At 44.9% G+C, this 13,945-nt stretch overlaps 1 protein-coding gene across 4 annotated transcripts in view; it reads left to right on the top strand.

The window, feature by feature from the left end:
• LOC146784025 (SEC14-like protein 2) overlaps nucleotides 1-13,945 on the top strand; it is a 418,275-nt gene that overhangs the window by 59,818 nt on the left and 344,512 nt on the right. Inside the window, exon 3 of one of the 4 annotated variants that reach the window (XM_085635840.1) lies at nucleotides 7,712-7,841. The exons of the other annotated variants lie outside the window; for them this stretch is intronic. The gene's annotated coding sequence lies outside the window, so the exon portion shown is untranslated. The remainder of the gene's footprint in view (nucleotides 1-7,711; nucleotides 7,842-13,945) is intronic. 4 annotated transcript variants of the gene reach the window in all.

Here is a 13,945-nt window from a genome sequence, read left to right as displayed (position 1 = left end):
TCTCACATTATAATGGCCAGACGGGTTGACTGGGTTGGCCACCGTCACTAAAATATTGATGGAGATTGCGTCGTAGTAAATTTTGATATGAAGGATGTAGCAGATTGACTTTTTGAGACCGCCCAGTGTGGTGACAAAGAGGGAATAAAAGCATTTCCTCTGGGGGTTTTTATCCTCCCAAAGTGGTTGAGAGGGCTGTTTACCTCTCTGTGAGAAGTTGGCCTGGCATATGCTGTCCACTAGTTATAGTGGGCATCTTGCATCAGTCCAAACAACCCTTATTGATGATAGGTTTAAAGACAACCTTTATTGAAAGCTATCCTATTGGTAGCTATGGAGAGCAGCCTTCAGGCTAAGTCTTGAAGGAGTGTAAAGCAGCTTGGTTTACCAAATTATAACCTCTTGAATAACTAAATGAAAGGAGAACCACACAAGGTATATATATAAAATATATGTATTTATTTCTAAACACTCTCTACTAATCCCTTTATGAGATTAGAGAGCAAGGCACACAATAATACAGTTCTAAAACGACAGTTTGTAACATCAATGTATTGCTATCCCACGTAGTGTACGTTGTTCTCCCATGCCAAGTGTCCTTGTAAAGTAAAATCTGAATATTTGGTGGTGGAGTACTATCCTCTTAGTCTGTGTCTCAGCCACGAAGTCAAATATTCAGATTTGACTTTAGAAGGACAGCTTCTTCTTCTCTAACAGTGAGGAGCTTGTCTCTACCTTTGTCTGCAAAGGAGAGCCACAAGATTGCTGCCCACTGCTCCTGAAGGACCCTCTGTACTTTACAGGCCCTTTTCCAGTACAGTTATCCATTCGTGGATGTCATCCCCACTGTGGTAGGGAGGGACAATCTTGGTCAGGTTCCTATGGTCAAGAGTATGATCTCTACCTCTAGGGACTCTGTTGCTGCCACCATGGGGCTCTAGCCCCCAATTATGTGAAGCTTTCTGGAGCTCCAGAGATTCCCTGTCCAATGTTAACTAGTCCCTCTTTATCCTAAGCTTAGCTTCTTCAAACTGGATCAGTCTGCATTTTATTTCATAAGAGGACTCCCTCTTCTGGGGGAAAATGGTCCTATGAGAGACAGAGGTTCCTCCAGATGCACCAGAATGATTAGACTCCAGTGAAGGAGATCTTGATCTTCTTGGCACACCACCAATCCTTCCAGGTGGGGTATAGAGGGGGCCACTGAGGCCTTTCTCACCACCTTCAGGATGGATTGGATTTTCCAGGTTAGAATAATCTTGATCCCCCGGGTCAGAGTCAGAGTCCTGGTCATAGGTGTGGTCACCTCTTGGCCTTTCCTCTTCTGCTGCTCCACCCATCTTGCCTACCTCATCAGACCTTGGGGTCTTTCTAAGATCATCTGCAAGCAACATCTGTATGAGATGTTGTGCGGTTGGCCTTTTCCTTGTCTTCAATTTCCTTAAGGAGGAACACATTGTCCTCAACTCTTGGTATGTCATATGATCATACTTAGAGGGAAGAGATCCACTGAGTTCTGCCCTTGAAGACATGACCAGTGTAGTGTGGTGTATGCACCTACCTACTCTAGTGAGGCCTACTAAACTCTCTTGAGATGTAGAAAGGGTGTGCTAAGCCCTTGACACACAACTAAAAGTTCAGTAGAACTTACTGTATTCTAAACGTGATTTATATGTACCTATAGTGATTTTCATTTAGTCACTCAAAGAGATTATCTGGTAAAGCAATAGCAAGCTTGAATCCAACCGCTGCACACCAATGTGAGAAGTTGGCCTGGCATACGCTGTGCACTAGTTATATTGGGCACCTGGCACCAGTCCAAACAACCCTTATAGATGATAGGTTTAAAGACAACCTTTATTGAAAGCTATCCTAGTGGTAGCTATGGAGAGCAGCCTTCAGGCTTAGTCTTGAAGGAGTGTAAAGCAGCTTGGTTTACCAGATTATAACCTCTTGAATAACTAAATGAAAGGAGAACCACACAAGGTAAATATATAAAATATATGTATTTATTTCTAAACACTCTCTACTAATCCCTTTATGAGATTAGAGAGCAAGGCACACAATAATATAGTTCTAAAACAACAGTAAATAGCACAATATACAATGTGCCCTAGGGGCGGACCAATCCATATATTAAGAAAGTGGTATAAGAACCTCGACTTGACTAGACACAGTGCCTAGAGCACGAAGAATCGCTGGGACCCCAAGCAACCACCCAAGGTAGTGACACAGGAGACCCATGGGGGACGCGTGCAGTGTGAGAACACAGGTGCGAGCCCCGTACTAATCAATGGGAAAGTCGCAGTTGGAATTTTAGAAGTTAAGGACACTTAGGAGAGGACTTTAATCAAACCCCTTTAGACTTCTAGGACCCACGGGAGCACCGGAGTACTCGAGTTACCTCACCCGGGGAAGCCAGGTGCATAGGTGTCAGATGGTGTCGGGAATCGTCGAGAGTCAGGGCACGCCTGCGGCAACCAGGTAAGCCCAATCAGAAGTAAAGTTGCCTTCACAGAGACCCACCAGTCGACAGACTAGGGATCGCGAAGGGACCTCGAGAGAAAACACAAAGGACCAGCTCACAGAACACTCGTGGAGTGTAAGCGGGCAATCTTTTGTGCAAATTTTGCTCGGTGTCAGGGCTACATGTAACCCAAAGCACAGCTGCAGGAGTTGCTGGAAAGCTGATGCTTCTGCAAATGGTCGCGGTGTCCAGGGGTTCGGGTTGCACGGTCTTCCATGAGGGATACAGGCCTCAGAATTGCTGAGTGGACAGATCGACCTCAGATACCACAGAAAACCCACCTCCTGTGTTGCAGAATTCTTCAGTCCGGCGGGAGCTTCGGAGATGCAGACCGGTCAGATGCGTCCTTGGTGCCTGCCTTGCAGGGGAGTAACTCCTTTACTCCGAGGGAGATTCTTCAGTCATCTAGTTCAATGTAGATCGTCGATGTTCCAGGATTCGGTATCAGAGTTTCATCCAGGTGTAATCTAAAGTCCTGTAGTCAGGGGTTCCTTCTTTATACCCAAGGAAGGGGTTGGACATACTCTGGGGACCCACCTATAGGAGGGTCAGGAGAGAGGGGTGGCTACGCCCATTTCCTTTGTCCAGTTTAGCACCAGAGCAGGGGCTGGTAGCCCCTGCGAGCAGGGGCTGGTAGCCCCTGCAACCAGTTTGAACTGGACTATGCACAGGAACACCAAATGAGCTCCCTGTGCAGAACTTCAAAGCACTCTTGGAGTGCACCCACTCAGCCCTAATACACTAAAGCCTGTCTGGGAGGTGGTGACACCTCCCTGTGACAGGAAACCTATTGTCCAGGCCTCCCCAGCCGGAGGTTCATCCAGCAGCAGGAGGGCAGACTCATGTCTGTGGCTGGCAGCATCCATTTTGTGATGCCAGGGCTCTGTCAGCTGGTACTGGGTATACCGGTGCTGTCATGTCTCTCCCTCTAGAAGGGTGGGATCATACTCCTACACCAGTTACTGGTGTGGGGGTATGATTCCAAGGTGTTTGACACCAAACACGACATGTTTCCGTGCAGCCATCCCAAAGTTAGCATTTACCGCAAGGTTATAATGCACTTAAGAGTATATGGTTTGGCTGCATCCCAAACAACCCCGGAATAAAGGTTCCGAATGCTGCAGAGGGACTCTGCTCATGCATGGGCACCCTCTCACATAAAACCCAGCACCCTGCCTTCAGGATTAGTAAGGCCTGCCATAGGGGTGACTGATAGGTTTATATGTGCAGTGATATGGAGAGATATAGTGAACCTATATCTCAGTAAGGGGTGCATGCACCACCTTACCCAGGCTGCTGTAGCAGTCCTGTGGTGTCATTTTGGAAGGCTTCCCAGGGGTGGCATAATACATGCTGCAGGCCCTGGTAGGCCTCTGGGGTACCTATGCCCTGGGTACATAGTATACCATATACTAGGGACTTATAAGGGTACCTAAAGTACTTGGAATCAATTTAAGGGAGAATGCAGATAGGCTGGGGTCCTGAATAGCAGGATCACAGCCAGACTAAGTCGAAAACCAACAAAACACCAGGAAAAAAGTGGGGGCAACCATGCAGTCAGATTCCACCTTTCTACACTCCCCCTTTAGGACCACAATGGAGAGAAAATAGGCAAAGAGTGGGTATCAGACCAAAGCCAAGTGGAAATCCTTCCCTAGTGAGCGGGACCCCATTACTCCCAATGTAGTAGGTTCAGTTAAAATACTTAGCTGGAACATTGCAGGGCTGAGAAATATAATGGAGGATGCTATATGGAATAATTTCATAAAGGAATATGAAATTATTGGGCTTCAAGAATCTTGGGAACTGGGTAATACTCTCTGGTTGGATGGCTACACTACCTATTTTGAACCAGCGAGACCTTGGTAGTAGGAAGACCAAAAGGGGGTTTGATTACTTTAATATCCCTCAAGGTTACAGGTACTCACCAAAAACTGGAAACAGGGCTAGTAAATTGTTTAGCTGTTGAAATTATACCCGCAAACTCAACTAAAGTTTTAATTGTTGACTTCTATAATTCATTTGATAGAACCACAGTTATTGAACATTTGTCTAGTCTTAAAACCTATTTGGAGAGTTATAAGGAGCAACAAATGACATCTTATTTGGTTGTTATTTTATGGGACTTTAATATACATTTATGTTCCAAGAGCTGTTATGTTACCGATAGCTTAGGGCCTGGCTTGTATTCAGATGCACGTTTCGAACACACACTGCAAGGGGAATTTTTGGAACAAATCCTTGCAGATTTGGGTCTTTTATATCCGAATGATCTATGCAATACGGTTGATATTCCATCCTTTAAAGGTAAGGGAATGCATACAACCATTGATTCTATTTTTATAAATACTGCCCGGGAAACATTTGCTAAACATTACACAGCTGTGTGCTCACAATTTAGTGACCACAATCCCATACACCTGATATTGGGCTCAATTTGGAATCCGATACATGAGTACCAACAGCAGTAATTAAGAATAAAGATCAGGGCGGTAGACTAAAATGGTGTAGGGTCATCCGTGAAGATTTTTGTAATAACTTAGCTACCAAAGTGGGATCGGAAATAGAGCTATGTCTTAATAGTGGGGCAAGAGAAAATGGAATTTTAACCGTCTATGGTAAAATTTGCTTGCAGGTGGCAAAATATCTTACGCATGACTGCAAGAATTATTCCAATAGAGGGGAGAGGTGGTTTGACCATAGATGTTCAGTGGCACATCAGAAGCTGATGGCCGCTTTAAAAAACAGACCACAAGATAAAAATGTAATAGTTGCCCTTAGGAAAGATTATAAATCAGCTATTAACACATGCATGTCAGACATTAAAAATGATGCCCTGAATGAATTCATGTCAATTGATGTAATAAAAAAAAGTGCCATGTTCTGGAATGTTGTGAATAGACCATTCTTTGTAGATAAAGGCAGTCTGCTGGAGTGTAACATTCCTGAAGAGGATTGGTTCAACCATTTTAAAAATATATATGGGGACCAGGGTGATTTTGACCTCAGGAGTCCACCATATGTAGGCAGGAAATATTCCCTAGTTTTTACGGATAAGGAAATAGCAGTGGCTATAGATCAAATGTCAAGGAATAAAGCCCCTGGTCCAGACTGCGTTCCAGCTGATCTATACAAAGCTGATATAGCCGTATGGTCTAAATTACTAGCTAATGTTTTTAATAAGGCCTGTGAATCAGGTTTACCCCAATCTTGGTCACAATCGGTTATAGTGTCGGTTTTTAAAAAGGGGAACAGAGGTGACCCGCGATGATATAGGCCAATTTCATTGATAGATTCAGCCGTGAAAGTTCTAGGCAGAGTGGTTTTAAGCAAGCTTACTGAGTGGCTTAATTACGCTAATATCCTCTCAAACTTACAGTACGGGTTTAGGAAAGGGAAAGGAACTACGGATCAGTGCCTAAATTTGCTTCTATTATCTGGAAAATACATGGTTGCGGAGAAAGGTTCGCTCCATTTGGCATTTATGGATCTTTCTTCGGCCTTTGATCGTGTTAATAGATCCAAATTGTGGCACCTGCTACTAAAACTAGGCCTAGATGAAAATATAGTACATTTTTTAGCGGATTTGCATCAGGATCTTACAGCCACGGTGAGATTTAACCAAAAAGGTAACCTTACATGTGGTATTCGCATTATCAAAGGAGTGAGACAGGGCTGCATCCTAGCCCCATTTTAATTTACTTTATAAATTAATAATCTGGATTCGGTTTTAATGGGTGCTAGCTTGGACATTCCTCATGTAGGTGAGCGGCTAATCCCAGCTCTCCTATACGCGAACGATGCTGCCCTTTTAGCTAGAACGGCAATTGGACTACAGCATCTTTTAACATTGTTTGCTGTTTCTATGAAGTCTTTGAATTTGGATGTTAATTTTCCAAAGTCTCACACCATGATCATGGGGGTAAAACCCAAGAAATATAAAACTCACTATTGTGAAGGGAATATAATAACAAGGGTGGCGTCGTTTTTATATTTAGGATTGTTATTTGATGAGAAGGGTACATGGGTCCCACAAATGAAAGCCAAGAGAAATGCAATCGCTAGATCTACATTTGCTGTCCTAGACTTTGCACGTAGACTGGGATCGTAGCCAATGCATGCCATGTTAAACATCTATAGGGCTAAATGCCTGGCTATAGAAAACTATGGCTCATATCTCTGGGGATACAGAGAAGCGGGCGATATCCAAATAGGGGAAAATACATTTTTAAGGAGTCTTCCATCTGTGCCACAATCAACAGCTACTTATATTATCCATCAAAAAACAGGTCTAGGTTTCTTATCAGATACTATATGTATGGCACCTTTTCTTAAATGGATAAGCATTTGGACAAACCCAGAGCTTGGGATGAAGCGCAATATTATTCGCGATTGTTTAACTCTTGACCAAGCAAATAATATCCCCTGGTTAAGTTATGTGAAAAGGACCGCATCTTATTTGGGGAGACCAGAGTTATTTAGCTCCCCAGAGACCCGGCGAAAGGTGGACATGCGTTGGGCTAAAAGCATGTACCTGCAATTATCAGAAATGGATAGAGAGGCTGTAGAATTAACCAAGCCCCTTGTGCGGGCACATCAGCTGTTATCCACCTCACGATCAATTGAACCGTATCTAAATATAGTTACTAACCACCATCATCGTTTCCTCCTGGTGAGATTTAGATTGAATCAACTACATTTACTCCTTGCAGAACCAATGGGATGGCAGAAGCCAGAGGACCTGAATGTTTGCACATGTGATCATTTTCCCACTCAGGACTCAATGCATTGTGTCTTATTTTATGAGCACTTTTTGTCCATCCGAAATCGGTTCATTTTACCTATTTTATAAGGCAAAGGTTTTATACAGGCCAGACCTGCTTTTATACATCTGAAATATTGTCCAATGTTTGGGAAATATTTAACATAGCTAGCTTTTTGACCGCAGCAGTCAGAATACGGAAATAAAGAAGGACCGCTATTAATTGGTATATTTTAAATGTAATGAATTATTCTTGTTCATTTTGATGATTTAGATTCTGATTTCTCTGTATTTTGTGATGTTCGTGTTTTTGTAATATTTTTAAGGGAACATTTTATTGTGATTTTAATGTAGTATGCTTTTATGGTTTTAAATAACCAAATCAAGTGAATTTGACTGACTTAATCTATCTCAATGCCTAGAAAGGTCAACACAGTCTCACTCCCAAGGATTTCTCTGGTGCCAACGGAACCTCTATGTTGCCCATGAGCTCTGGCAGTAGCTTCTGGCAGTTCAACGAGCCGGCGCACCAAAGGAAAAGAAATCGTCCAGGTAGTTACTCACCAGATCATGCTCTGTATGCTATGTGAACAACCACTGCAAAAACGAGCTGAAGCATTCAAACAATGCACATGATACTGATCATCCCATCAGCAGCACCTTGTCCACGAACCACTGCCCTTCAAAAAGCCCAATAATTGAAAATCGTCCAGATGTACAAGAAGCAGACGAATAGCTGATTTTACATCACACTTAATGTACCTGGGCCGGCCATCACCACCAGTGACATGGCCATGTCCACTGAGGTATATGACACCGAGGCTACCTCCTCTGAGATTAATTCCTTTGTCGACTTACCCTCTGGCCAGGACAAATGCTGTATTAAACTAAACTGACTCTGTTCTTTTTTAGAGACCACCCCTATTGGTGAAATGATCAAATGCTCCATAGACCAGTCATCAAAGAGTCCCACCATCCTGCCTTCCGACACCTCTTTGCCCAGTTTATCCCGTACTGCTTGTCTGTTTTCTTTTGCGGACTGCAGATTGTCTGCCCACCGCCAAACCCTCGTACCCCAGCCAAAAACCTAAACAAAACCCATCCAGTAGAACACTCCTCTCTTTCTGACAATCGTAAAAATCTAGCCAGTACTGCAACTGTTCGAGTTTAACTGGAGTACAAGCCTTTTGTGCCAGATCCATGATAAACATTAAAAAAACTACAAGGAAAAAATGTGTACCACACAATTTGTCGAGATACGTTTTTCAGCCAACAATATATTAAAGACAACACACCTTTGCAATTGGGTAACTGTGACATCTGCAGTAGAAACTTAGTACACGGAGTGGTATTTGTGTTCCTTTTCTTGAGTTGCTGCTCATTATTTCAGTAGTAAATAAGCCATGTAAGCCACTCTTTAGCTTCTCATGACAAACATATCAATTTGAATTCGACTAGGTTTTCAGCACAGATGTTTACTCTCGGCTGGCAGTAATCATGGGTGGGGGGTACTGGGGTCACGCGGGGAGGAGGGGGGTTAATTTAATAATAAAGAAAAAAACGTACCAGTCTGCCGGCCGGGTCCCACATTTTCTCGGCATCTTCTTCTGCTCTCCTGCCTCTGGCAGGAACAGGAAGCAGGCAGCCTCCCTCCGCTTCACTACGCCAATCAAAACGCTGCGATGGCAGCGTTGTGATAGGTGGGGCTGCCGCCCAGACAGGGGCTTATGGGGAGGCCATTTTCTCCATGTAGGCTGCATTGCAACCTGTATGGAGAAAGGGCAGAGTGCGCATGACTGGTTTGGGCCGCCCCTTACGGCCAACCAAACAGTCACTGTGCCCTCAAGAGTGGGCACACCACTCCTCCCCTGCCCACAGAGGAGCAAAACCCACCCGCCTGCCCGGACCTAAACATAAAATGGTAATAACAGGAAGGTATTACCATTTTATGTTTCTGCTTCTCGCACTGCGAGAAAGTAGTGGTTCGACGCTCCTATGACCTAGTGGAGGAGCCGCCACTGCAGATGTTGTGAAGCAAAAACTACTCACAATCCTAGAGCCAATGCGTACCAGGATGCTGTAAAATATCCCCTCTCTTCTGGAAGTCCTACATATGGGGATGGCAGTCATATGAAATACTCTAGAGGAGACTGGCCTTCAACAGAGCCCTGAATCTACTCCTTTGCAAGCTGCAGATACAACTTCATCCCAATATTCTCTGCATCACGTTTAATTTTCTGTTTTAAAAATGAATTTAAGGTAAGAAAGCATACATTTATTCTGGTCATATTTCAAATTCAAATATGTAATCATTGGCTACAACCGAATGAATCAGTTCTCATTTTTTCTTACTTGAAATAATTACTCTCAGACCAGACTAAGAACCAAAAGCAGCCTGCAAAACTATTTATAACAACCACGTTTTCTTTTTTATAGGTCTTTGAGACATCTTTAGCTGTCTTTACATGCATTGTTTTCCAAGAAATCTGTATTTTGTACATATGGTCAGGAGGCTTTATCCATTGATCTTTTGAATTATCATGGACATTGTGCTTCTGCACACCACAGCATACAAATGATCAACCCATATTGGCTCCCTTCACATGAGGTGACTGCACAAAGCCTGTGTGCAAGGTTCACGTCTACTTGAAAGTAGTTCCTTTCTTTTCAGTGGCAAAACTGGTTCAAATATGCATTTGTATTTATTTTATTTTTTATATTAACTTTAAATACTGGGTATTCGTTTTGCCTACACTCTTTTGTAAAGTTTTTGTTGTAAAGCGTTTAAAAAAGATTGCAATGTTGGAGCATAGCTGGTTGCAATTTGACTGCTTAATTAAGTGATGATTTTTTCTTGCATTCTTAAAAAAATAAAATAATGCTAATAATAATGCTACTAATAATGTAAAACAGCCGCATCAGTGAGTGTTTAAGTTAACAACAATTATTGCGCGCATACAGTGACCATGTATAAGTGGTGGATTGTTTTAGTTTATTTTTGCTGCATAAATTTGCAGTTAAAATAACACTATGCATCTGCCAGCCAAGGCTAGACCTATGTGCTTTGCCAATTCTTGTTTGTCTTCTTTTCATGTTCATTTCTTTCTGTTTATTACAATTATTTTGGGTCTCCCCTGAGGCAGCATATACGCTGTCACTTGTGAGACATTTTTTTACTAAGAAGAGCTTGGAGCCCTCCCATTGCTTACCATTCGTTGGCTTCAGTACCATTCTCATTTGCTGACTCCTAATGGGTCAGCACATCTGGTTTTACTTTTTCTTTATTCACTTCTCCCTTCCATGGGGGCACGGACCAAGTAGTGATTGCTTCCTTTTGATTACTGTCATTCTGCTGCCTGTGCTGGGAATTAGCTAATTTATTTTCTTTCTTCTTTCCCCATCATCCTTGTGGTTGCTTGTTACCCTGTTCCCAGCTTCCAGTATGTGTACTACCACCCTACCAACACCACACCACGTATTACCACTACATCACCTACCACGATTCCTCCATGACCACCACACACTACCACCACCACCCTAACCTCATCCACCACCACCCTACCACAACCCTAATCACCACCTTAACAATCACCACTTGCATAAAAACCAACACTGTAACCACCACCACCCTAAATACCACCACCTAATCAGTCTACCACCACAACCCCATTGCCCTACCACCATGCTACCCCTAACACAACCACTCCCCCTATCGCCACCCCAACCACCACCACTTTAAACACCACCAACGCACCTCCCTAACCCTACTACCACCACCCTGCCACCACCAACCTGACCACCACCCTATTCATCACCACCCTACCACCACCGCCACACTACCACCACACCCTACTACCACCCAACCACCACCATAAGCACCACCACTCCCCTAACACCACCACCATACCCTATCACACCACCCTAACCACCAATGCCACCTTCACCACCACACCCTAAACACAGGCACCCTAACCATCACCACCCTAACCAACACCCTAAAGACAACCAAAACTACGCTACCCTCACCACCACCCCACCCTAACTACCAACACGTTTTCCTAACCACCACCCCCTACATTAACCAACAGTTTATCCAAACCACCTTCACCCTACAACCACTACCCTCCAAATATCACCCAACCCTAACCATCACCTCCCTACCCTAACCACTACCACCACCTTACTAATGACAGCTACCTAACCCTAACCACCACCCTAAATACAACCCCACCCATCACTCCACTACCCTAATCACCACCACCACCACCCTAACCACCACATGTAAGCCATCCGCCACGGGGGATGCCCCAAGTCTCACCAACAGTTCTATCACCAAGGCAAAAATGAGGAATGGGAGTGGACAACCCTGCCTGGTGCCATGATGTATGGGAATTGGATCAGACATATGGCGCCAAGTCTGGACCATCACCAAGGGGCGCGCATAGAGCGGCCCAATCATTCATAAGAAGTGATTTCGAAAGCCACATCTATGTAACACCTGAAACAGATAAGACCAATCGAGGGAGTCAAAGGTGTTTTCAGGGTCTAAGACCAGACAGGCCGCATAGCAATAGTGTAACAATAGCCCCTGCAGCCCCACGAGGGCCCGAGCTCTAGGGGGTGCCCTTCAGCCTTGTGCACGGTGGGCTTAAGAGCTTTGGACTGGGTCCGGAGCATGGAGGGCTCCCTGTATGCACTGTGCAGGAGGCCCTCCTCAAGTTTTGTTATGCCACTGCCGTATAGGGGTAAAGTCTGGACATAAACTCCATGATCCTATAGAGCCTGATAAGATTTAACAAGGTACATCTGTCCAGAACAAAGCCATTTTGTTCCAGATGGATCAGTTGAGGGAAAAGGGGGAGCAACTGACTGGCTAGAATCTTGCTAATCATTTTGTAATCGGTCTTCAGAATGGTTAAGGATTCATAAGAGGGGAGATCAGTGGGGTCCTCACCTGGACTAGGAATAGACACAAGGAGAACCTCCTGCAGTGGGGGGAAGACTACCCTAATCGATGGGCGATTGATATAGCTATTCCAGTTCGGGAAAAAGAGGTCAGAATATGCCAGTAAAACTCCAAGGGCAAGCCATCAAGGACAGGCATCTTGCCTGTCAAGAGCAGGGTTGCCCATATTTCCTACGGAGTGATGGATGCTTCGAATTCCAATCGCTGTTTTGTATTTTTTCAGCATGTCACCCGGTAGGTAGGTAGGACAAGAAGGGAAGGAGCCAACACAACGGCTGAATTTTACGTGAGTGATTTATTTAAGCAGGAGTAATCCAGTGTAAGGGTTCAATTAGCTCAGATCCGGGTTTGTTCCGTCTCTTGTCCCTTTTTCTGTGTTCCCCGGCTTCAGCTTCCCTCTCCCTCACTCTGGTAGTTCTCACGGGAGGCAGTAGATGCGGAAAGAAACAAAAGAGAACAGGGCTTTAGGTGGACGTTCTACGTCTCTTATCTGATTGGGAAAAGGGAGTGCGGGAAGTAATCACCATGGACCGCCACCAAGTGTGAGAGCCTAAGCGTTTTCCCCCTAATCGAAGGACCCCTAAGCGATCAGGCTCCTCAACCCCACCTTCTTCTGGACAGCCCGTTGACACTTCACCCGCTTCCCCCTTTGAATGAGAACAGCCCCCGGATTCTCTTGCGTACCTCGGGTAGCCACACTTCTCCTGAAGTGTGGCTGGGCGATGCGCGATGTATTCGGCCTCCTGGCCTTTCCTCTGTGGCTTCCGCTCTGCTCCCGGACTCTCTCCCGTCGTCCTGGTTGGGTTCCCTTAGTCTCTGCTCCTCCGGCGTCAGCTTCCACTCTCCTTCGCTGGGCTCGGCTTTCGCGCTGGCGTCTTCCAGATCGTCCTTCTTCAATGGCTTGGAGGACACGGATAGGTCGACAATGGCTGATGTCACAGGGGCGAACTCCGCCTCCCCCGAGTCCGTGTCTTCGTTAAAGGGCCAGTCCCTAGGCTGCAATAGAGATAGAGAGTCACTGTCCCTGTTATCTTCCTGAGCCCCGTCGAACCTGTCACACAGCACTTGGCCTTTGAGGGTGTTGTTGTTATGTTCTGGTGGTATTATGTGTATAAGTGTATATGTTTTGGTGAATTAGGTTGCCCAAAGGGGATTTCTTTTTTGACTAAGGTCTATTTGGTGCCCTACTCCTTTGGCAAAAAAAGGAAAAAGGGGGCCCCTCTCATTTTTTGTGAGATATCTTGGGTAAGGACAAGGCCCCACTGGGTGTCATCCAGAGCCTCTTAGATAAACTACATTTCAGAGCCAGGGTGATCCCAGCGGACAGGGTTTTTGCAAGGAGACTAGCCAGGGCCACAGCCAATGTGAAGAAGAAACATCACATGGTCAGACTGAGTAAAGGTTTGAAGGAGGACCTACTAATGTGGGCTGAGTTTTTGATGAATTTCAATGGTGTTGTGATATGAAGATCCCCATGGGTGGGTATCCCAGAACTGCCTATTCACTGATGCGTCAGGCAGGGAGGGCTTTGGGGCAATAATGGGCAGTGAGTGGTGTGCCGAAAGTGGCTGAATACCTGGCACAGGAAGATCACAGCGAATGTCACTGTACTTGAGTTGTTTGCCATAGTGGCTGCCCTGCACTTATGGCCTGAGGCGTTAGCATCCAAGAGAGTCCTGTTCTGGTTGGA

The sequence above is a fragment of the Triturus cristatus genome, chromosome 11 (assembly GCF_964204655.1).
Source record: "Triturus cristatus chromosome 11, aTriCri1.1, whole genome shotgun sequence".
NCBI classification, from domain to species: domain Eukaryota; kingdom Metazoa; phylum Chordata; class Amphibia; order Caudata; family Salamandridae; genus Triturus; species Triturus cristatus.
The sequence above is the reverse complement of the archived record's forward strand: the minus strand, read 5'-3'. Positions and strand labels throughout refer to the sequence as shown.